General features: G+C 39.7%; 1 protein-coding gene across 1 annotated transcript in view; it reads right to left on the bottom strand.

Moving 5' to 3' along the window:
• Positions 1-26,870, bottom strand: part of LOC134541855 (protein O-mannosyl-transferase TMTC2-like) — a 441,379-nt gene that overhangs the window by 20,458 nt on the left and 394,051 nt on the right. The gene's annotated exons all lie outside the window — the stretch shown is intronic.

Below are 26,870 nucleotides of genomic sequence, written 5' to 3'. Positions count from 1 at the left end.
CAAACATTTCAAACTTCGCAGCTCGGACGAACTGTGTACACCCATGCGTGCATGGTTCATTCCTCGGCTGTCTGGCGTGTCTCAAAGGAGCCGTGTTTCCATTCCCTCTCTTTCTCAAGTAAAAACACTAAACGTGCGAGGGAAAAATTTTTTCCTCCAGATGTAATTATATTACGAGAAACTCTTCGTTTTCCCCCCCTCTTTATGTATAATGTTAGAGGAACCACATTGCCGCGTTCAAAAAAATAAATAAATACACGCGCTTACTATCTAAACATGAGGGTATGAAATTTAAATATTTATTCAAGGTGAACGTTGCTCGGAAAATTGTGTTTTTTTTGTTTGTTTTTTTATCCCGGTTGCGCTGCCATCTACCGGCAGACCGCTTCCCTCGCTCGGAGCTCGGGTTCCACCCTGACGTGTTCAAGAGTGTTTGAGTTCTGCGCGGATGACGTGGCACCGAGGGACCGAGCGAGCGCGAACACAGACACACAGACAGACAGACAAACAGACGTCGTTGTTTTGTTTTTAATGCCGCGCGTTCTTTTCGTCCGAGGAGCGGCGGGCGTATCGACAAAATGTCAGGGCGAAAGCCTCGCTTCTTTTTTTTCTCTCTCTCTCTCTCTCTCTCTCTCTCTCTCTCTATTTCTCTCACCCCCGCTCCCCGGCCCAACTTGGGCGGGGAAAAGTGTTGGTAGACGTGGTTGGCAGATGGCGGCGCATTCAATTTACCAGACACCTGAGCGTCGGTCGGGCGGAAAGTTTGAAACGTGTCACATAAAGGGACGCGCGGCGTGGGAATTGGTGGTTCTTCTCCGGCGACGCGCTAGTAGGCTAACGTAATTCGCGAACCCTCCAAAGCACAACGTTGCCGGATGGTTCGGGGCGATAAAATTATTAGGAATGACGGGAGGGCAGAGGAGGAGGAGGATGAAAAAAAAAAAACTTTTGTAACCATTTTCTGTTTTCCATTTCTTTCCCGTCCTTGTGTTGTTCCGGCGGAAAACGTGGCATAAAGATTCTCCTGGAAGTGACGTGGCTGTAGTGAAGCGCCCTCGTGTGACGAGACAGCGGAACAAAACACGACTAAAAGTTGTCTTCGCGGTAGTTCGAGTTCCCCGTGGGCTAAACACGTTCCTCGAAATGAAACGAAGTTCGTTCGCCCAGAAACTACGCCGGTTTGAGTTTTTACGGGTGTTGCAAAACATTCAAAAGAAAGAAAATTGCTGTCCTGTTAGCGAGTCGAGCTGTAGTTTCAAATGAATGTGCGTTTCACACTAACCTTATTTTTTTTCTTTTCAAAATCAACATAATTAGTGAGATATCACCATTTTTGAACAATACAGTCCACAAAAGTATTCATTTAAGTTAAATCCTTAGCATATTTTACATTTACACAAATATATATGTTCTTTGAAAATTATCTGGGATAGCATGGAATTGCTTGTAAGCCATATTGGGCAGTTAACTAAAAACAAACTAACCATGAAATACGTAATTAATGACAGTTATTTAAAAAAATTGTTTAAATACTCCAAAAATAAAAAAAATTCAAGTGTAAAAATTAAATTGAGACACAAACATCCTCAGGCAGAGACAATAGCACGGTCCTCTCAAGATAAGCGGGATAAGGAAGGTATTGTCCTATTCCTTATCATGGTTTGTAACATTCAAAATAATGGTACTCTGAAACAAAATATGATACGTTTGTAATAAGCTTGATTTGATAATTAAATATGTGTTGATTCTTGCGTAAATAGCATTTCGTTTTACATTATTACATTTACCATAACGCTAAAATGTTTTAAAGGTCTAACACGCACGTAAGAATAATTTGAAACCCTAAACATAAAAAACCCAAGGAAAAAAAATTAAAAATTCGAAATTCATTAAGCAATAAATTAAACATTTTGTGCTATCGTAGAAGTTGACAATTTGAACAATTTTATAACGAATATTGTTTTAAAAATTAATGTTTTACCATATTTTCGGTTCTCTTGCATTTCATGATGGTTTCACCACCGTATGGCAAACAAGGCAAAATAAAATTGGAGCAAGTGTAGTAGTAACGGTAGGTCTAAATGAAATGAAATTGATGGAGCTTAATCGTTTCGCCGTCATCATTAGGTCCGATGAAAGGAGTATTGGCCAAATAAATGGGAAGAAACCCGAGAAAACCCATCGTCCACGGAAACGTACAGCATATTTTCAAGATTGCGCAACAATTTTGGTTTTCCCTCTGTTACATAGAACCCGTAGTGTATTGGTAGGAGGTGAGTGGATCTGACATAGTTTAAAAAAACAGTATTGGGTTGGGGAAGACCGCATGCGCGTCTCAGGCCTATGCATACGCCTTATCAAGAAGGGTTTCAATCATGCAGGAAGGGTAGCATCCATCGTGTGTTTTAACTGGAGGTTGGCTAGCCATGGCAGCGATTGATGCCATGAGTAGAGACTGGAAAAATTCGCGCTTTCAATGACCTCTAGAACAGACTCCACAACCCCCTACATACTCAGGCAAATGCCACCTGTCCATTGGCTACTGACTCGTGAGACCTGTCAACTGGGACGCTTGCGATTCGATACTTTATTTGGATGAAGGTTTTCCATTGGCTCAAAGTCCTTCAGATAAACTGTAAGCCAATCACAGAAGCAATATAAAGGTACAGTTGTTTGGAATCTAGCGTATCGTGAAATGAATCCGCGAATTTTTCCGGTCTCTAGCCATGACTAACTCCCCATATTAAACTTCAGTTAAGATTGCCCAGGTCAAAAACTGCATGCACTGAGCGAGAAGGATAAGTACAGGGCAAAGAGGATGCTCCAGTAGAACAGTTTGGCAGGGCAGAAAAAGTTACTAGCGTGAACGGTTCGGGCGCTTGGACACGATTGCCGACATTAAATTTCGGGACGGTCCTCCAACCAGCGCGGTGCTTCCAACGGTACGTCTGGCAACCCTGCAAAGGGGTTAGCTCCGGCTTCGGCTGACAGGAGCGCTTGCTTGACCGCGCGAGGGGACGCGATGTGCTCCTACAACCTCTCTCTTTTTATTTTTTTTACGGATGGTCTCTTGGACGACGTGATGGGAAGGCATGGACACATTAACGAGCACTCAAGCGGGGGGACTGTGCCCCCTCTGGTCCGGGGGCTCGGGGAATCAAAGGACATCCCTGCCGCCCGCGCCTGCATAATTTACGCCCGTTCGCTTTCCCCCCCCCCCCCCCCGTGGAGCGCCACGCAGAGCCCTCGAATGAACGGCGACAGAGGGGAGTATCGGGTCTCGCGCTGTTCGAGTGGCCGGAGCCAATCCACTCGTCTCCCCGCCAGCCCAGTGTTCGCAAGTGGGAAACATGTCGGACGTCGCCACGGGCCAGTGGGTTGTTTCCTCTCGCGGTAAGTACTCCCGCTTTCCACAAAAAATAAAAAACCACGCGTTCCGTCAAACGACCTCGTTCCAGCATCAGTCCTTCGCCGACTCCGGAGACCTCGATTTTAGGCCGGACGTTCAAAAATCACGCTGATTCTTTCGATTAGACGGCGGAGTTGACGTTCCACACAGAAAAAAATATTCTACGTATGCTTATAACAGATTCCTCTGGAAACCAGTTGCCAAGAAATAGTTTGAATATTAAAAGAAAGATATTATAACTTTGTACAACACATACAAATAGTTATTTTTGTTGCTTATGTAAAATAATTTTTTTCGAGATAATACCGAGTATTTATTACGAAAACTGTTATATCAGAGTATGTTTAAATCGATTTTACATTAAAACATAATTATGTTATCGTGGAAAAGGTAATATTATATTAAACAATTTCACATTAATTTGTTTTATCATGCTAATTTATGTGGGCACTTAATATTGTAAATCTGGTTAGGAAACAGCTTACATATGACTTTAACTATTGGAAACACTGGCATAAATTCCCGGGTGAGAATTCTGAACCCAATATTACTGGGAACATTATTTTGTAGTGATTCATTTGTTTTCATGTAAATGTACACATTTACATGAACATATCTGTTTCATTTACAAAACGAAACATACACAGTGCAGTTTTCTACGTCTGACACGAACACTTTTAAAATGCCATTTATTTTTTCTTCAACTCGATGAGGCGTCAAAATATAAAAATGACTAACTTAATATCATGGGGTTACTGAAAACAAATTTGGTACGTGTAGTTCTTAAAACTGGGTTGTTATGATAATGCATGATAATGTGACGAAAAATAAAACAGTTTCTGTGTTTGGAGGAGGGAAATAAATGTGCAGAGTATCATTTTTAAAGCTTTTTTTTAGAGATTGCAAATTTTTTTACTAACAGTTATTTTTTGCTTGTTGAAATAAAAACAAGCGCTCCTATTTGTGTTAATAAACAAAATTTTCCCAGTAATTCCATGGTATTTTAACGGTTGAAGCAGGTGACAAAGAAGCATGTTCAAGTAGAATTTCGGGTGCAGTTCTTGTCCATATCAGGCGACCATAGTTAGATTTAAAAAATAAGGTATCTCATAGTTTTAAATTAATGCTGCAAAGACATCAAACGCGACGTGACCTTCGAGATAATAACTGGGGCACAAACCACTCAAGAGTACCGACTCTACCAGACTGGCGATTGGGCGTTAACCCTTGGAATCATTGCTTCGGAATCATGAGTGGCTCACATTACTGCTTAGGACCAATGAGGTCCCGTTTAGGTAATATTGGTGTTAAATCATAGAATAATACCAGACATATCCCGTGGGCCCAAGCTGCCTAGGGTAAATATTTTGTATCCAGCCCTGAACGGCCATATAGCCGACAAAACTGCCAAAAAGTGTGTCGTGGTTGACGACTTTGGTAAGTTTTGGAGGTTATAAATTCTCACGGTATTTTGCACATCCACGTTTGAATGCAGTAAGGGGGTGATATTTCATTAATACCTGTACGTTAAGATGTATCATGAGTCAAATTACTACTTTATATTACAAAATTCTTAAAAAGTGTTTGTCTGATGAGTGCCATGTATAAACAAAGCTGTTGGTTGTCAGATTTGAACAAATCAGATCGTGCGTGGAATACAAGAATCATTCTATATACATATATAGTCTAAATACATTCCTAGTCTATATAAATCTATAGTCTAAATACATCCATAGCTATTCATGCCGATAGAGTCTTCTAAACGATACCTTACAAGCGAAAATAACTAACTTCTTAGAGCCACCATAGCTGTAAATATTATACGAAGACACCGAGTCATGTAATTACTGCTTTGTCGAAAAATTTGTACGTATAGAACTTTACAACATTCTTCTTGCGTTTTGTATAAAGATTAATGGTGAAATGAGACGTCTATCAACATTTATACAATAAGTAAAATAAACACGACCTTGTAGAAAACATGTACCATCATTTTTTTCTCAGTGTTAATAAGTTTGAAACTACAAACTTTGAAAATCTAAACTGTTATTTTTAAAAAGTCACGAGTTTCAAAAAATTAATTTTAATCCATGTAAATTTATTTACTTTAAAACATCGCTCTAGTAAATGATTGACAAATTATTTTTGCAAAAAAAAAATCTTAAGTAAAGATTAATTCACGTCGAATAAGATACAAAATACACATGTAAGTAAGTTAACAACGTTTTCACCCTCTTTACAATTTCTTCTTTGGCATTGGGTTTTATACTCTCTTCTCAAAAACACCAATTATTTTCGTGGTAATATATTTTATATTTTGCGTGTATGACTGCTTTCTATTGTTGCTACAACCACTAACTATTTGAACAGGTCAAGCAAAAACGAAAAGCTTTTACGAATTACTATCCTATTTTTGTGCCTTTTCCTTTTTAATGTAGGTATCGTAAGCATTAAGAAGCATTCATATATGTATTTAGGGTTCGTTTAAAAAATGTCATCTGAGAAGTCATTATGACCTGAGGGTAAGAATTACGAACACGATTATTTTGGATAAACTAACAGGCAATGTAAAAAGGTTGACTGTCGAGGAGTTGCCATTTGAAAGTCTAACAGAACAACAGTCAAACAAAATCCGCCAATCAGTAGCTGATAGATACCTAGCATGCGCTAGGCTTACTGATTGCGAAGCTTCATTTTGAAAAGGAAATCGCGTTAAGTGGATTGGGGGGGGGGGGGGGGGGGCTCCCGACAAAAGTGATTGCAAAGTGGCAGACAGCTACTGCGCAACTTAAAAAAAAAAAAAAAATTGACTCAATGTCGAAGATCAATCTGAAATTGTGTTGCATCACGACTTCTGTCAATTACGACGTTAGTTGATCCGTAATTATGATTGTACAACTCAGAGTTTATAGCCAACAGTTGAGTTGGAAGTTTAATCTTTAAGATAAAGCACAAAAAAAATATCATAATACACGGAATACTAAATAATTTTAAGTAAATTTAATTTTTCAGTTTTCAAATATTTTAAGCATACCATCCAAAGGTAAAAATAAAAAAAATAGTTAAAAAAACTAAAAAAATCCGCTTTTCTTTTTAGAAAATCCAACTAAAAAATAGAAATAAAATTTTAATAAATTTGAATTAAGAATAGTGTAAATTTTTTAATAAATATAATACTTTTAATAATAATAAATATTATAGATTTAATAAAATAAATTTTAATAAATAAAATAAAAATAAATTTAATAAATACGTAAAATATTAACGTACTTTCATTGTCCCGAATTTCGAAAAATTGGGGGCAAATGACCTTTCCCCTGGGGGGGGGGGGGTAGGGGAGTGTTGAGGACCACGGATTGCTCGGAAGAGCTCGAAAGAGAGAATTAATTTTTGAAATTTTTGAGATTTCGGGGTTTCGAACCATCCCCCCCCCCCGCACACACACACACACACACACACACACACACAAACACAATTGAAGGGGTAGTCGACTTCGGCAAAATTTACCACCTTGCTTCGGACTCATGTACATACAAAAAGCATGGTTATTGCCCATAGCAAAAAAAGTTGAGTTTTTTGTCCCTATGCCCCCCCCCCCCCTCTTTTAGGGGTTAAAGTAATGAAATTATTGTATTGTCATCGGCCCTTGACACGTGTGCAAATTTTCAAGTCAATCAGATGCATTTATTTTGGTGAAAATTACGTTGAAAGATTCCGTTACATACAGGTGAAGCTAATAAAAGCGTGTTAAAAAGAGAAAAAAAGTGTAGCTTGAGAGTATTTTTATTACATAATGCAGGAATTTGTAGGCCCTTGTGTGCGGGGAAAAGCAATATTGCAAAATTCTTTTAACAAACTTCAAAGAAGTGATGAAAAAATTCCTCCGTACGTCTGCACAGTAGATGTTTCTGACGACACACATTGTATATTGTGAATTCGAATAAAAATGCTCGAGTGAAAAATTATTTATTACGATAGGCCCATGTTGGTGGCCTATGCTTAAATATCATTTGTTTCTAGACCTTCATGAACTTGTATCCTAACCTAAGGATTCTCGGTGGGCATGATGACTAATAACGCTTCACACTTATCGTGGGTTCGATCCCAGCATGACATAAGTTCCTTAAGTGGTTTCGGAGACTTATAGTAAATTGTAAAGTCTTGGAGGCCCCGTCACCTAAAAAAATATCCGCATAATCATTCCCACCGGCTTGATGTAAGCTTTTGGACATACAAATGATGAATTGAACCCCCCAAAAAAATTCAACACAACAGTTGAAACGAGACAAAAACACAACAAAACGAAAAGACGAAACACAATAGACACCATTTTTGTTGTGATTTTGTCTCGTTTCAACTGTTGTGCTGGCTTGTTTCTGTTTTGGAAAACTATTGTGTTTGTTTCGTCTTTTCGTTTTGTTGTGTTTTTGTCTCGTTTCAATTGTTGTGGTGATTTTTTTTGGGTTCAATTCATCATTTGTGGGTGTGTTTTCGTAGTCTTAGTCCATTTTTATTTGTTTTTATTTGTTTGTTGACCATATTCCGGTTATGGAATATTATGTGGTGTATATATCCTGTTGACAACAGCAATTTTTGCTTAATTTGTGTTTTTTGTCTTTTTTTTAGTTTTCTTCTATAGACATACATGTGCTTAGCAATGGCGTATGTCCAAAAGCTTACATCAAGTCATGCACTCCCAATGCACAAATCTTTCAAAGATAACATTCCCACCGGATCATGTGCGTTCTACACATTTATTTTTTCGCCGCGCGTTAAAACCCTGTATCATCTTTGTTTCGTGATTGGTTGAGTTTCTTTCATGTTCATTCATTCTTTCGTCACACGATTCACTGGAATTCTGTGAGGAAGAAACGCGTTCTGAATGGCCTGGACGAATAAGGCAATGAATGGGCTTCTGAGATAGAGAGAGATAAACGTAATACTAAACCAAATAGGAAACAAACTTAAACAAAATAAATATTTCTTGCTAAAGGTCTAGTTGTAAGTGCATAAAAAAATTTACTGTGTATGATTGAATTAGGGCTTAACGGCCAATCGACATCGAAGGAAAATTGAGACGACGTTGAAGTGAAGAGAACGGTGGATTGACGAACGGGGTTGGAGTGCCTTGAGAAAAAACCAATCTGGACACAGAAACGTCCGCCACGGTTTTCAACACTTGCGAAAAACAACACGATCACGAGGGTCAAGTGATCCGAATGCTCAAACGCCGTGATACTCTTTCTCCTCCTCCTCCCCTAATTAAATAAATCAGAGTAAGGGAAAAAGGGGTGGAAGGGGGGGGGGGGGTCTGTTTTCGAGCAGCTCCTTACCTAGGGTATCCGGAGACCAGAAGTCAAAGGGAGGTGGCGGGTGGTGGAGTTCTCTGACGCCGGCGGTCAGAGACGGGTCATTAGAAGCCCCTTTGTCCCTCTGAGGATGCAGGGAGGAGGGGAGGGGGGGGGAGCCGGCCGAGGAGCGGGGCCAATGGGAACACGAGCCGGCACCGCGGCGCCCTAACACGTGTCGAGTGACCCCCCCCCCCCCCTCCAACACGGCGTCGTCGGCGGACAAAGCCTCGGTGTGGGCGTCCAGTCTGCTTTGAAGAGCCGGCGGGCTTTGTCGAGACGGGCACCGCCCCGTGCGAGAGAGACAGAGAGAGAGCTCTGATTTCCGAGGTCAGGATTATGGAAGAAGGAATTTCAAAGGTTATTACACACACACACACACACAGCACCTCCTAAAACAAATGTAAAGGACTTAACTAACATCATTGCAAGTAGTTGAATTAGCCGGGCTAAATCACACTTGGGAGCTGATTATTTTTTTTTTACGGAAAATCATTGTTCTCTATTGATGGCTATGTTACATAAGTAACATCATTGCATAGTTTCTTCAGGCCGTAGGGAAATATACACGAAGAACAGGAAATTTTTACCTTGAGATGATTTTCGCGTAAACTGCGTTCTTTCATAAGGAACATCACAGCTGAATTCTATGTCTATAGGAACTATACCTACTTGAAAGACGGGAATTTTCTTCTGACCATTAACGCCTCTGCAACACTCCTTGGGAGTTTTTTTTTTTTTTTTTTCGTAAAATCTTTCCTTAGCAGATGTCTACGTAACAAAATGAATGCTTGTGCCAAATTTCAAGTCTGTTAAGTCTTATAGTGCCTGAGAATTCGTGATGAGTGAGTCATTGAGTCGTGTTTCGCTTCATATAAACTTTACCGCCCATTTCCACCCCTAACTTTACCGCCCATTTCCACCCCTTAGGAATTGAATTTAAAAAAATTCCCTCCTTAGTGCACTTCTAGGATACTTAAGGAACATTTACTCCAATTTCAAGTCTCTAGGTCCTTTGGTTTGAGCTGTTAGTTGTCTGAGTCAGTCAATGTTGCAGTGTTTTTATGTAGAAGGGTTAGAATTTCGTTTCGTTCCGAACAGTTATGTTGCGCTACATATAATATATATCTATTTCTGTGTATAACTCATTATATTCATCTTATTATAACGGTAAGCAAAACTAAGGTACTTTTTATATTTTTATTGAAATATGAAACATGAAAACGATATAATAATGCAAACTAAGTGTCTATTCAAACGTTAAACAATGACAGTAGGCTACATTCATAAATAAATAAATCTAAGCTAGTTATTTTGGCTTGTGTTGCTGTAAGTTATATTTTATAATGGGCCTTTAAGATGAAAGTTACCCTAAATATTATACGTAAAAGTTCCATAAATTCATCAAAATCATTTCAATAGTGGCAAAAAACCCAAACATGCAAGTTTTAACATTATATCAGAATGTAATAATGTAGTAGATACTTTTAATCCAGTAGTGTGAATAGCTTAGTGTAGTGTAAATTCAGATGTAAAAAATACAGCAGGTTAATTACCGCTAGATTAGCTTCAAAGATATGACTTTTTTTTATGAGAAATAACATATCCCCATTTCACTACCTTTGCGGTAGAATTTCTATGAATTAAATAAAACATACTACGTAACTATTTATATGTGTACCTAATGCATGCTCAGTATCATACCTTTCCTTTAAGAAGGTTTGAAGATATGAATGTTAGGTTATAAAACAAACCTGTAGCATTTTTACTCTCTTGGGGTTGGAATATTATATTATTTTTAGCTAATGTGTTAATACAACAAAAAACCCAAGCTAACACAGTTTCTAAATTTATCCAAATCTGGTCAGTAATAAATACGCGAATGAGTAACACACAAACAACCATCAAACATTTTTAAAGACCCACCCACAAATATACATAGTCATTAAATACAATATATTTTTTACTTATTTCAATAGTTAACGATCAGAAATTTAAATGCTCCAAGAATTACACAAATAAAAAATTAAGTCGTATACTATTAATGTGATTCAAGAATAGTCAACAGGTCTAATTATCTAAAATTATTATCTGCTTATAAATGTTTCTGAAAATGGTTGAAAGTTTTAATTGCATTAAAGAAAATATATTAAAATCTTAATCTGTAAAATGTTCAAGAATTAGATTATTTTAATGTACTTATATATGTTTTGTCCGTAAACTACAAAGTAAATTTTTTTAAGGTAAACATTACCGTACTGATAAACCTTTTTTTTCGTATAGAGTTATTTTACCAACCAATACCTTTATTAAAAAAAAATTAGACTTGCGTTTACTAGTGTTCCCAGATACTGGTCGTATACACCAAGTTAATCAGAAATAAAAGACATCGAGGTCCAGATATCCGTATCTGTAATTTTATATGCTTAACGTGGTGTGTGGATTTAATTTAAAAAAACCAAAACATTATATTTATTTTGCTTTTTTTTATTTAACTTTCGCCATCTCGGTCAGATATTCCACGATCGCTCTTGCCTTGTTTCGTCGCGTCATTCGTGGTGCTGCGCTGGTTACAGTCACGTGAAACTGCGAACGCAATACTGAGGTTAACATTACCGACGGTGTATTTGTTTGGCGATGTTTTTTTAAATCCCCTGAGGTGGTCTTGTAAAACAGTCATTGCAGATATGGGAAAAGCGCGTTTTTATCGAAACGACGCGACGCACTGCAACACGCCCAGGGGCAGAACGCAACCAGGCAAATACGACCCGCTGTTCTTGGAGCCAGTGATGGTTGGCTGGTGGACGACCATGAGGAGGGGGGGGGGGGAAGTTAAAAGGGAGGGGGAATAGTGCCATCGAGGGGCGAACGTCAGGCCGTAGATTACACAGAGCCGATCGCTGTTGACGAGAAAAGCCTTTTAACCGGACCGTTTTAGGGGGGAGGCCGGAAATGGGGTATTATGTATTTGCACGACCACGCGAAAGCTTGCGAGCTGAGCTTCCGCACCGATCCATAGCCCCACCTCAGCTACACCTCTTAAAACTCGCTTTGCGCATTTTGCTCACTTCGTCAAAAGAGATTTACAAGGAAGGGGATGGAGAGGGGAATCCAGGGGGCAACGACCCAACCCACTTTACGCCCAACGTCACAGGAAATAAAGCACGCCCGCGCCCGAGAAATTAGCTCTGCAGAGAAACTGCCTCGCGGATTACGACGTCAGCAAGGACGGCGGGAATTTCCGAAACGCCGTCAACCCCCTACTCCCTTCCTTTTCCGGCAATGTTATCGCGCCTCTTGACGTCGGGATCGGGGTTGAATGTGTTCGTAAAGTTCTTGAACCATCCTTAACCCATTCAACCCCCCCCCCTCCTTTCCAGTCAAGCACTTCGGTTTATGGCGAGCATGCTCGATTATCTCACATTGAACTAACGATAACGAGGTTCACTCATTTCGTGGTTAAGTCTCCCACCTGCCCGTAGATCTCCTAATGTGTGACATTGTTGACAATATAACAGCGATGCTCTGCTTACGAAGGAATGCTAGCGGATTTAAGAGAAGTACTTGTTGCTTAAAAGAGGCCGCGCAGATTTGAGGGTACTTTCACTAACAAAATTAAACTAAATTGAGTTGCGAAGTACAAGACGTATCAAATGTATAAAAACCTAGTTAGTAAACCATTTTTTTGGTGTTACGTCCTTTGTGATTAATGATGTAGTTTTCAGGAGGAAGGGATTAATAACTCCAATAATTATATGTATTACAAGCTTATCAAAATCTGCATTAGCCCAAACAAAATGCATGCCCAAATCTTTGCAAAAAATATCAATAGCAAATATTTGTGAAAAAATTCTAGTTTTGTAAACTATTTAAATTTTTTAAACTGAAATAACTGAATTTCAGATTATTTTTAGTTAATAAGCAGTTCCAGCTTTAAAAGGAAAAAAAATATATATGTATTTAATAACACATTTTATATTTACACCCAGTTATCTTCCGAAATTCTGGATAAATTTTTGTTAAAGCACTGTGCAATTATATTGACTAAGAGTTATTTGTCTTCATACGCGAAAAAATTTATAATGCCAGCCACAGAGCAGAGGATTGCCACTCATGCATTAACATACGGAAACTGCGAAAAGCCGCTTTTGGTACGGTTAATATTATTCCACGCCATGTTTGCGGGATTCTCAAAACATCGTGTAAAGGGTGTAGTGTTTGCATTGTGGAAAAAGCTTTAAAGGACCCTATTATATGAGAGTGGCTGTTATACGACGGAAATTCGAATTCAATTTTATTAACCATTATCAGCCGTGGTCAAGCACCAATTACGCAATGTTTTGGGTAATACAATATGGTGGTGGAGGAGTATAATTTGACTTCAACTTCACAACGCGCCAATCCTATAATGCATTTTTTTTTGTAATTGTAACATAAATATTTACGTTAAAATTACATATATTTGTACATTTTCTACATTTACATGAAAACAACTGTACCACTGCAAAATAGTATTCGCAGTGATACTGGGTTCAGATTATTACCCAGACTTTTATGCTTTGTGTTGTCCCAGTACTTCCATTAGTTAAAGTTATTTCTAAACAGTTCCCTGAATAGCTTTGATAAGCACGATAAAACAAAATAAAAGGAAGTTGTTTATTCTATTATATTTTTAATGGTTTAAATAAATTAAACTTGAATGAAACATAAATAAAAAAATATATAATTATCCGCCAATTTTCTTAAGGAACACTCAGTATTACCTCGAAAAACGTATTTCATATATTTAAAAATCACCATAGACATGTGTTGTACAAATTTACATATCTTTTTTGTAGTATTACTAATTATTCCTTAGTAAATTGTTTCCAAAGGAAACAAAAATCGGGCCTAATAATCATTCTGAAAACAAGAGTTTTAGCAATTTACACTCTTCTAAAAATACGGTTTGAAAACCAGAACTGATACAAAAACTACTCATCCGGCGTATTTTGAAATGCTTTCCGTTAACACACCTCTTTCTGAAATCTTGAACAGTTTTCAAATCACGTGGAGTTTTTTAAGCTCTGCACACCGTATACATGTGTACCCAGGTAGAGAGGGGCCTTAACACTGAAAAAGGTTTTTTTCCGTTCTTACCACGAGCTTATAAACAGCTACATATTGCTTTAAATTTAAATCACAGCTTCTGTGATCGCGGCATTTTCCTCGGTCGCATTCGGTCAGGGGAAAACACCGGCAAGGTACATGGCCCAGACAGAAAAGTGTCCCAATTTTCACCTAAAGCTCCCCCACCTACTATCGGCATGGTGCGATAATAAATTAGTAACTCAGGTAAAAATTCCAGGTATATATTAGCTCTAGCATTAAACTGAAACTGCACACAAAATCAATAAACCAAATTAAACACGCATTATATAATTGAAATAAATTCTAAATTACATTAAAAAAATCCTCATATAATTATATTGGTGAATTTTTCTGTGACGGTTGATATTGATGTTCTTGGCGGTCATCTGCTTGGGTAAAAAAATATTCAGCTTCTTTTTTTTAAGGCAATTTTCAATTTTTAATCTTTCAGGTTAATCATTTCATAGTGAACAGATTAACTCGAAAGAGCAATTGGCTTTCCAAGCACCGACTACAGTTACATATTTTTACTCAAAGATATCGCCTTTCATTTCTCAAGGGTTACAAATATGCGTGCAAGGACACGAAAGATTCGTACTTAACGCGAAAAGATTGCATCGGCGATTCTGCAAGGTTAACTCGCAAATATACATATTTATGAAGGTCAATAGAAAATGGCTGACAAGTGTTTAAGATGCTCTCTCTTCATTTAAAGAGGACCAAACTTACTCGGGAACTTTAGTTGTCAAATGAATAAAACATTACACGTGATAAAAAAAAGTATTTTACCGCCTTTGTTTGAAGTTGGGAACATCATCCAGGATTTTCCCATCTGCACAGTGACAATGGCGAGCATAGGCGTGACATCTGTCCATGCCGAGTGCTTGGGGACCCGCGCGGACGAGACATGTCAATAGGATCAAAATCGCGCTCGCTTTTACAACAGTCCGTGACTGATGGCCGTCCCAAGCCCCCACTTCGGGACGTACATCATCCCCAAACCCCAATCCCGCCAAAAAAAATGATATTGGACATCTGAGCGCTCGTTCATTTTTATTCTGCAACGAAACACGGATGATGTACGGCAAATCGAAACTTGAGACTCGATAATTGGTTTGTATTCGTTATAAATAGAGACCTGAAAAATTCGCGGGTTCATTCCGTGTTATGCTAAAATTCAAATAATTATACCTTTAGTGCTTCTTCTGCCATTGGTCCACTGTTAATCTGGAGGACCTAGGGCCAATTAGAGACCCTCACTCATTGAAGTGTCGAATCACAGGCCACCCGGTCGAGACGACTCACAAGTCAGCAGCCAATGAACAGTTGGCATTTGCCCGAGTGTGTAGAGGATATTGGAGTCTATCCTGGAGGTCATTGAACCCGCGAATTTTTCCGGTCTCTAGTTATGAATATTTACATAATGTGTATTTTGCGGAGTTTTCCGACGATCTTTCCCTTAAAACCATTCCAGATGAGTTATTTAATTTACGACTTTCTTCCCCTCCGTTCTCTTGTAATCAAGACCAACTATTACCTATTCTAATTAGGAGGGTCCGGTGAAATGAGTGTTTCGGAGTGATTAATTCTATAAAAATTTTTTGGAGATAGCGATAAACGGAGGGAAGATACAGTTGAGTAAGGAAAATCACCGAGAGAAGGTTTTGGTCGTTAAATAGCTTAAGAATCAGGAAGTCAGGAAGTGTAAGACATTAGATTTAAAGTGGACAGAAATGTTTGCAGCTAAAATTACCTAACAGCTCTAAAAATAAAAATAAAGTAATATAGGCACAACTTAACAAACACAAACGCACTAATAATTTATACATTTTTGCAGAAATCATTTATAAGACGAGGAATGTAGAATTAGTTCATAGTTACTAAGCCATTTGTTTGATTTATAAATTACTAGCTGATGCCCGGCATGATTTGCAAGACCTTTTTCAATTTTTTTGAAATTTGTTTGAAGTAGCTACACACACAAAAAACATCTCTATCTCTCTATCTCTCTCTCTTACTCTCTCACTCTCTCTCGAGACTAGCGGGCCACATATTATTAAGAACATATAAAAGAGAAACTCTCATAAAAATACTTATTGGTAATTTTTGCGGTACTACTCGCGCGTCGCTTTATATTCTGCTTCAAGTTTTGGTTTTATTGAAATCTCACGACAGTAGTGACCTTCCTCGTATTTCTAAGATTAAGATTTGCAAAATTTAATCGCAATCGGATGAATGGTTTAGGAACGCATGCGGGACAAACAAACAAAAAGAAAATCGGTTGTAAAGTCGGTTTACGGACGATAGTTTAACGTGACGTCATAACAAAACATTGATGAAATGATTGCATACTTTATGAATAAAATTGAATCATTTTTATTTTAATAATACAAGTATAAATACTTGAAATTATACTAGGAATCAGATTTTTAAATTGCAAGAATAATTAACCTTTATTGCCAAAATTGTTGTTGTAATAAGCAATGAAAACCACATTAACTTTTCACTTCACTTTATAAACAGTCGAGTGGAAGAGAGATAGATGCGGCGCAAGCGTAAGATTAGCGTAACGGGACACAGCGTAACGGAACAATGTGCGTAACGGGACACTTTTTCGTTCGTGCAGCCGGCGTTCATCGATTTATTGGACGTCACGTCAAAAATAAACAAAAATTTTACACGTTCAATTGTGATGAATTTACGTAGTGCATTCTCAGGAGACCTGCACTGCGCACTTTAGGAAAATCGGTCCAAAGTACACTGAGCCAGAAAACGCTGCGGAAGTTTCAGCTGCAGCGGCAGAAACACGTGGTGCAGGGGTCGGCAGCCCGTGGCTCGCGAGCCGCATGCGGCTCTCTCCGTGGGATGTTGCGGCTCTGCAACTGACCGCTGCCACAGCACGTAACAAAAATGCAGAACAAAAATCACAACGCGTGTCCTCAACCTGCACTCGCACCTACCATCGCACTTGCCCGGGCGATATTTTATATTTTATTAATTAATAAATTAGAATAATGAAGGTTTTATTGTTTTGACGTGATAACGTCTTATAAATCGCCCGCTGCACGCAAGAAAAATGGTAACGTTCCGCCTGAGCAAAGCGTGCAAGAACCGGCCAACCACCGTGCGAGAAAATCTTCTATAATATCAAACATGTTAAGGCGGGCTTTTTAACAAATTGTTCGTGATTATATTTAAACAAATTATTTAAATGAAATTTGCTAAAACTGTAAAAATATTTGAAAATTAAAAAAAAAAGTATGCAATTTTTCATCAATGTTTTCTTATGACGCTATCACTTAAAATTATCGTCCGTAAACCGACTTTACAGACAACCCCCTTTTTTTATCAGTAGAGTTCTACTAATGATTACCGTGTTTTTTTTTTACTTTTACGTGTTTTTTCATCAGTAGTCTTTATTTTTAAGACTTTATGTTGAATTTGTGAATAACATTTTTTATCTCTTTTTTTTATCGTCATATAATTCCATGTAAACAATCGGAGAATCTGTTTACTTAATACTTGGCTCGTCTCCCTCTAAAGTCCGCCCACCCCTGACCAACTGTGACACCGGCCTAACGTCTCCGGGTTTGACAAGCGCACGGCGCGCCACCTGGCTCAGAGGCGAACTACAGCTTGCGTCGCCGACCGCCAGGGGCGCTGGCCTGCGCTCGCCGCCGAAACGCCCTTATTCCCGGAAACTGTGGCCTTCAATATTTCATCCGTGACGTCACGCGCCCGCACGCCACTCGAGTAAAAAAAAAAAGGTTCGCCCCCTCTCCCCCCCCCCCTCCCCTATTGCACCCTGCTCTATCAGGATGAAAAATGCATGCTAGGTAAACGGAAGTGAATTAAAAATAGATTGATGGAAAGAAGTAGTCGGGAGACAAAACGAAATATTCACGACCGGTTTTCGGTGGGTTGGATATTTATTTCTCATACGGCATTTCAATTTTACAACTTGTGTCTGGTAATTATTAAAACTTTTTCAGCCAATTATTTCAGAAATAGTTTTTTTTTTTTTTTTTTTACGTTTTTGTATTGGTTTGATTGGTAACATTATGTTACTTCCAAGTGATACTATACCAGTGGAAAAATGAAACGAAAATTTTTTTACAAATATTTTTTTTTATATTATTTATTATGGATTAATGCGTAGCATTATAGTATTTCTATTGGAAGTATGCCGGTGAAAATAACATAAAAAGTATTTCTCTGGAGTGATTAACTTTCGGATGTATCAAAAAGAGGTCTCAGCTCCAATGTCGAAAAGTTCAAAAGTTTTGAAAATAACCCATTGTGGTTTAAGTAAAATCATTAAAAAATGTTTAACTATAATAACTGTAATTAATAAAATACTCATTACCTTTTTTCATTGAATTAAATAAGTAAATTGCTTCTCTAGTATTATTTCTAGTAAATTACTAGAAAAAAAACATTTTCACATATACGTATATCATTTGTTTTATCTTACCGTGAAAATAACGAATGACTTTATGAACTAAAATCAATTGTAGTTAAGAGTTTTAGGTTCATTCGTGGAAATAACAGCCATAAAAAAATTTGACAGTTAGAAAGTAAGTAATTGGAAGTTAGTCTAAGTCAGAACTTGTTTAAGGAGTGCATAAAAATAACTAAAACAGTTGTAGGGCTTTGCAAATTGTACTCTCAAATATTATCAAAGCTGATCTTTCGTGTCGCTAGTCGAACACGAATGTTAATCGCACCCTATATCTAACAAAGAAAACTCTAAATCAAAAGTTTAGTCACGCCATCTAGCCTAAAATTTTTATTTCACTCCGCAAAACCTGTCATGCTGAAACATATATACACATACATACACACAGGGTGTGTCGAAATTTCACCGACAAACTTTACCTGCAGGTTCATCAAGACAAAGTAAGTTGAAAAACTGTTTACGAATTATGAACTAAAGTGCTTCCTAAATCTTGTATACGTCTTTGAAGTTGGGCGTGAACAGAATATTTACTGTAGATAATTGAGGAAGCATTTAAAATGAAACAATAAGCTTTTGAATTATGCTAAATTTAGTGTTCTACAACCATAGCGAAGTTTGTCATTGAAGTAAAATTATTTCATTTAAATAATTGGGACTAGACCTGAAATTTTTACATATTTTTTGTGACGTTTTACCTAAATTCTTTAATGAAATAATTTTTATACAGTCACCAAATTCACTGTGGTTTTAGAACATAAATTAAACGTAATAGATATGCTCAGTGCTACATCTTTAATACTTTCTATATTATTTACAACAACAATATTCTTTGGCTCCAACTTCTTAGACTTTAAACTCTCCACACGACTAATGGTATATTTATCACGCTCGGCATTAATTTAAAGAATTCTACGTTGAATTTGCAACATGAAAACGCATGAATTTGTTCGTTACCTAGATTAGATCTTTACACATAATTGGCGAGTTTTGAAAGAATCGCTCACATTAAAAAGAATTTATTTTTAGGAGATTGGAAATGACGAAACAGTGTTTTTTCAGCATAAATATGAATGTCCGCGGAGAACTGGCAACGCCGCGGCGGACGTCTTTTGCTCTCAGTCCCCCCCTCTTCCCGCGCAAACAAACGCACAAGGCTGTCGTGGAGAACTGGCAACGCCGCGCCGGACTTCTTTTGCTCTCAGTTCCCCCCCCCCCCATCCTCCCGTGCAAGCAAGCGCACAAGGCTGTCCGCGGAGAACTGGCAACGCCGCGCCGGACGTCTTTTGCCGCTCAGTTACCTCCCCCTCCTTCCGCACAAGCAAGCGCACAAGGCTGTCCGCGGCAGGGAAGAAGGGAGAAGGATGGCGACGCGGAGAACTGGCAACGCCGCGCCGGACGCGGGATGCTAAAGTGTCCTGCAGCGACGGCAACGCCGCGCGCGCGGCTCCTGCGCCTCCCCGCTCTTCCCCTCCCGTGACGTTGAGTAACGAGGAAATATTGCGCCGCCCGCCGCGCTAATTGTAAATAATTAAGCGGTAAGTTAATTTGGCGCCCGGGGAAATATAAGCGAGGCGCGCGCGTGCGCGCGGCAGGAGTTAGTTATTGTCCGGGTGACGGCGGACGCCGCCATTAGTATTCATTGCCGGCGGTGTTGAAGCGGCGGGGGACGCAGTGAGGAGGGTTTTAAAACTGGGGGTGATGGGGAGGGGGAGAAACGGCGACGACAGCGCCGTCTGAAAGACAGGCGGAGGTGTGGGCGGACTTGGAAAGACGGCTTAGAAATTGAGATCGTGAAGGGGGGGAAGAAAAAGGAAGATTCCTCCTCGCTGCTAACAAGGTTACGACGTCCTCGGTTGGAGTCTTATTCGCACTGATTAGTGCGCCACGAGAATGGAAGGTCGGCTGTGTTTCATCACGGCACGGGACTTCCAAACTAATGTGCACGCTGTCAAAGAAACAATGAAGCATTTTCTGTCTAAGTCCACATGCTGTTCATACGAGCGAAGAATTTTCTGCGAAAAAAAAAAAATTAAAAGTTTGTATGACTGCAACCGCGCCAACGGTTTCATTCATTGTGATTGGCTGTCGTCTGCAAGAGATTGGCCTAGCCAATCATAAACGCGTTCGATTATCGCAACCAAACACAGACAATATGATTTTTTAAAAAATAAATCCGTGAAAAATACATACCCGTACCGATTTAATATTCCGCATTATTTTATAGTACAATTGATGTTTCATTCAAGCATTATTTTTTTTTTTCAAACCAATGGAAAAATAATCGAATACTCAACAATCGGAATTTATTTTACTTTATCGTGCGTATTATGTGCGCAGTTAATACTGGTAAGCTATTTAAGGGTAACGGTTTACTATATATTTTTTACCTTTGTAGGTTCTGGGAAAACACGAATCCGCACTCAGTATTACCACGAACACTATTCTCTAGTGATAAAAGTTTGTTTTCGTGTAAATGTACATAATTTCTGTGATTTACGTGAATATTGCCGTTCCATAAAAAATAAAAAATTGGTTGTCTGTAAAGTCGGTGTACGGACGATAGTTTAACGTGACGTCATAAAAAAACATTAATGAAATGATTGCATACTTTATGAATAACATTGAATCATTTTTATTTTAATAATAAAAAAAATACTTGAAATCATTCTTGTAATGATATTTTTAAAGCGCAAGAATAATTAACCTTTATTGCCGAAATTGTATTTGTAATAAGCAATGAAAACCACATTAACTTTTCACTTCACTTCATAAACAGTCGAGTGGAAGAGAGATAGATGCGGCGCAAGCGTACAACGGGCGTAACGGGACACAGCGTAACGGAACAATGTGCGAAACGGGACTCTTTTTCGTGCGTGCAGCCAGCGTTCATCGATTTATTAGACGTTGTCACGTCAAAAAAAAACACAGGGGTGACATGCCCCGCGGGCCGGACGGGCTCCTACGAGAGTCGTCGAAAGTCGTCGTCGACGTCGACGCTTGTCCTACGCGCGGAAGCTAATGAGCCGGTCCCGCGGCGGTTTCGGGCGCGAGTGACGTCACCGGCCCCAGGAAGGGGGGGGGGGGTTGGGGGGTGGAGGCAACTAGGGCCCTCGACGGCCGCGGCGGCAAGAAGGGTCGACGCAACCCCGCCGGCGGTCTGTGAGGTCAAGGACCACTCGGCCCGACGACGACGAAGAAGAAGAAGTCTTGCAGCGGCGCCCGACGTCTCCCGAGATAACACACTCCTGAGGAAGAGGCCCGCTTCTTGCTTCGACAAAAACATTATTGTTCCAGCGGCAAACATAGACCTGGAAACATTCCGCGTCATTGTTTGCTTACGAGTCTAGTTTTTTTTTTAATGCTCTTACATTGAGGGTGGTATGTCAAGACGTTCGGGTAAGGTAGCGCATGAGCTCTGCCTTGTTGGGATGCAACCGTAACCTAAATCACGTGCCGTATTCCAGAACGTGTGCAAACAGAATCCTAGTAAGAAATCAAATAGGTAACCGGTTCAAATAAACGGCGCCCTTGCGGGAGGCTAGAATTTGGTTTCAACCCCTTTTTTTAGCGGACGTTTCGCAACAATCGATAAAATTGATACGGAAATTATCCTTGAGATAGCAGCACCATCGCACAACATTTTAACTGCCGTTCTAATTTTCTGAAATAGTTTATAAGTTGCGATTATTTCTTGTTAAGTCCATTAAAGTGTTCGAAATGAGTTCCAGAATAGTTTCGCTGCCATATAGTATTATTTGGCACACCACCACGCTTGGTGCGTCCTTTGGTAGTCATTAACGGTGCCAGAAGCGGGACCGCCACCTGGACGAAATCACCGAAAAAGTGAGCTCTGCGCATGCGCAGAATTTAAGGGTAACAGATGGGTCACAGATAGGTAGAGACCTGCAAAATTCGCGATTTCGATGGCCTTCAGGATAGACTGCACATACTCCTGTATACTCGGGCAAATAACGCAAGTTCATTGGCTGCCGACTTGTAAGTCGTCTCAGCTGGTTTGTCTGTGATTCGATCCTTCTTTGGTTGAGGATTTATAACTGGTTGAGATTCGTCCAGATGAACAGTAAGCCAATAACAAAATTATTTAAGAGGTATATGTGTTTGAATTCTAGCCTATCACCGAATGAATCCGCGAATTTTGCAGGTCTCTACAGATAGGACATCAAAATCCATATCTTAATAAGGGACTGGCCGTGTTATTTTGTGCACTTGTATTACAGTTAGGGTACGGGTGTAACACAGTCAACACCCAAACTTTTTTTTTAATGTATTGCAATATCGGCCTGAATGACCCTTGTCATTGGAGAACCAACTTGAACTGGAAGCAAATGACTAACACCTCGAAAAATCGTTTCACCGAATCACTTGCCACCCGCAGAGACAGTGAAATGGGGCAGCAGGTGATCAACACACGAGATTGACTAGATCATGTGGATTTTGACCTGTGTGCAGAAATAAGCGCGAATTTTGATGGTCTCTTTAAAGCTGCCACCTGGGTGGGCCGATAAACGGCTCGCAGGTGTTAGCGGGCTATTTACAAACCACTCATGATTTCTTGAAAGTGTCTGTTTACAAATGTATTTAATGCCACTGCACTTCTCAATACAAGTTTCACTTCACAGCCTCTTCTTTCACATGTATTCTTTGGACAATGAAAAAGGCTAAAAAAGTTGTTTTCACGGACGTTTTAAGGTGAGAAAAATTCTAAACACAGTATTGTAAATGTAATAGGGAAGTACTATAATACTTTATCTTTAATATTCCAGCATACAATTATAGGGTCACTGCTTTAAGTTCCAAGCCAGTATCGCTCTTAGCGCCCACGCGTTTTTGGAGCTCGTGCGCCTGGCCAGGTGGTCCCCTGAACAATGCAAAATATAATTTATTAAATAAAATTTGATCGGAGGCCTTTCTGGCCAGAGTCATTAGACACATATGTGAGCATATGTGTCAGAGTTAATCGTCACGTCGATGTCATCAAAGACCAGAGGTGGGTGGGATTGTAAGATGTCCTTCAAATATTTATAGTGAAGAGGTGACTCATGTTTGACACCAAAATATTTTGGTAGTCACACCTGTCGCCACACTCTCGTCCGTGTTGTAAGTACAGAGCAGTCCGATACGAGTCTGTAGAGTTTTTTGGTCCAAGCGTGATCAACAAAAGCTCAATCCAAAATCGTTTGAGACAGACGTCTCATCGCCTGAGACTGCCGGTTCCCTTGCGCATGCGTGCGCGACGCAATCACGTGACTTCCCTCCGGGAGTTGTGGGGGGGTGGGGGGTGGGGGGGTGCGGGTCCCTCCTCACTAACGACACCGGCGCGCCGGTGTCCTGCGCCCTTAATGACTTTCCCTTTCCCTTACTCCTTTCTTTCGCATCCCCCTCCAATCCCCCCGTCAAGCGAGGGAGGAGGAAGAAGCCAAGGCGGAGAGGGAGTGCGAAAGTTGCCCAGGACGTATCCGGAATTAGAAGTCGGTCCTGCGAGAAGTCGCGGAAGTAAAGAAGGTGGCGAAGGGAACGGGGAGGAATGAGTTCGGATGATGACAAAGTTGGTTATGACCTCCCACCCTTCTCTGCTCGCTGGTAGACTGACTTCTTCGGTCGCGCGCCCTCTGGACTGTCCCTTCCGCCTCACCGATCCTAATAAAGGAGCCCCTCTTACATTCTTTCAGCGAGGTCCTTACCGCGCACAGGATGCCCTTAAAAGAAAACCACGTCTTCGCTTGATTTATCATTTCTATGATGTAGACATTCATCTTCACAATAACCACACAATCTAGTTTTAATTACTGTACCTCCGTTCTGTTGACTAATTATTCTTCTGCTGCAATGATGAATTTATTGTTAATTCAGAACTCACTAGCATAGTAAGCTGAGGCAGATATTTGAGGTCAAGTTTAGCGAGGACGAAATTTTGGTTGGAAAAAAAACCTCTCATGAGCTGAGTTTTCTAAAACATATCACTGATACCTATAATGTTATAACATTTTAATGTTTTTACATGGATATGGCTATACCGGATAGGATATCCATATTCAGGTCAAAACTGTTAATAAACCGCTATGTACATTTGTAAGCTTTAAACAGATGTAGCTTTACGAGCAGTTAACTGCGTATAAATTATCACATAATGTTCAGCTCCATGAATTTAATGTGGAAAAGTTACACCTTCTAAATGCGAGATATCTATAGACAATTAATTAATTTCAGTGTGTTTTTTTTGGGTCCCTACAAAGCAACTCAAATATATTTACTGTCAACACAAATCAATTTACTTCTAAAAATGGGACCTGAATTTTTTATTGAATATATTTCCACAAAGTCTCCTCACTCGTCTAAATTGCAATAAAATGAATTTATCACGGCGTAATTAATATGAACGATCAATGCCAAACAGATGAAGCCAGTAAATTATGCTGCGCTGATCTTTGCCGATGGGTACAAACAACTTTTCAGCCTGGTGTTTCTTCAATGATCAAAATATGTAAATGAAAATCATTTGATTGCCAAGTAATGTCCCTGAAGATATTGTCACGGTGACTACCAACGGTAGAGGCGCAGCAGCTCAATCAGAAAGTTAACGCAAAGTTCGATAACGAGTTTGCCAGGCCTTATACGTCGGGACTGATTTTAGACCAGATTGTTTGGCACACAACATAATTTGATACTGTCAGAACTGGTGGCGATAAATCATCTATAATTTGTTCTGGCATGGAAAGTAGAAATAACTTTAACTTTTTCTGACAATGAAAAAATGCCTGGTGAAACATAAGAACATCACACATGTGGGCAGGCTTATTAAATATTTTTATAACATCACCCTCTATCCTTACCGGTGGTACATTGCCTCCTCGGTAACTTATATATATATACATATATATACATATATATATATATATATATATACATAATGCTGTCATTTTACTCTGTTAATTTCTGTGTTAATTATTTCACCCAGGTTACTTTCATCTATTTGTGGGTTTAACAAATGTATACTGTCTGAACGGGAAATAGGATACGTTATAAAAAGTGACATTTACCGAAAGTTAACACAAATTATAGTTTCGTTTTCCGTTGTCTTTAAAATTCGTGTGACGGAGACAGCACAGGAGGACTCTCGCTGGGGAAGAGTTGCGAGGGCGTTAGCACTTCTTCCTGATACGGGATCCGCGTCGAGCGACCAGGTGGCGACTGACAAACAGCAGGGGCCTACCAGCAAACACGGGGCTGAGGGGGAAGTTAACGGCTTCGAGGGGGGGGGGCATACCCTTTGGGACTCTAGCGGACTAGCCAGAGAGGGCCAGAGAGAGAGGGCCAGAGAGAGAGAGAGAGAGAGAGAGAGAGAGCAGAGCTTCATTTGGCTGATGAGAGAAGGCTCCCGGTAATTTGTTTAAAACCTTACTTGCGAGTTCCAGCCCTGGAGTTACCTCCACCATTTACCTCCCTCCTCCCACCCTTCTTCTCATCCCTTAAACCCGCGGAAGAGAGAGGGGATGATAAGTAAGGGCGGACCCCATCCCCCCCGCCCCCCTAGGGCCGTCAGCGGGGAAGGGGTTGACAGTTTTCAGCGAATTGCGTCCGGGAGAACTTCATTTGGGAATTAACTTTTTCCTCCCTCGACCTCGCGCCCCGGGTCTTTCCCCGGCAATTAGACGCTAGCGCTTCCAGCGCCCTGGCGGCCGGCGACCTCAACTCCCCGCGCCCCAATAAACAAGACCGAGTAAACATCCCCGCTCTTACAACTCACCAAAGTATTTGCCTTTCATTTCCTCCCCGCTCGGCGAGAAATCGAGATGACACTGCGTCCCGCGGACTGCATTAAAAACCTCAAGTTTTGCGGTACGATTTCAATTAGTTTGCGAACCCCTGAAAGAGGTAGTCTTTCAGCTTTCACATAGTACAGGATGTCCCATAACTCAACGTCAAGCCGAGGACAGTTGATTAGCCAATTAATCACAATTCTGAGTCAAAATCCCAAAATTCAAAAAGTGTCGTAGTTTTCGAACTATAGGCATTTTTTTTAAGTTTTAAAAACCTCACCATGCACCAAATTATTAGACACTATGACTCAAAACGGTTTCTAAGCAAAAATTAATAATAAATTTAAACAGGCAATAATTTTAGGGAAAAACTTCTTTGCACGACTTATGGGGCAACAAATTTTAATAGGGTAATTTGGACCTGTTAAAATTGCTCTATTTGAATAATTTTGGACTACTTCTGACATATTACCAGGCAAATTATACTACTTTGGAGTATTTTACTGTTTCATACTTAAATTTTAATAAAAACGATAACAAACTGTTGTGAAATTTAAGTTAGATTCAACATGCCATCTTGAAATTAATCTCTCTCCCCGTTAATGCTTCGTTCAACCTCAAAATAGGGTTATTAGATTTATATATCACTAGCTGCCCGACCCGGCTTCGCACGGCTATACTAATGGAAAAAGAATTATGCCACATCTCCCATTTACAGTAATGGTAAATAATAAAAAATTCCGTGA

This window comes from Bacillus rossius (assembly GCF_032445375.1).
Source record: "Bacillus rossius redtenbacheri isolate Brsri chromosome 4 unlocalized genomic scaffold, Brsri_v3 Brsri_v3_scf4_2, whole genome shotgun sequence".
Lineage (NCBI taxonomy): Eukaryota > Metazoa > Arthropoda > Insecta > Phasmatodea > Bacillidae > Bacillus > Bacillus rossius.
The sequence above is the reverse complement of the archived record's forward strand: the minus strand, read 5'-3'. Positions and strand labels throughout refer to the sequence as shown.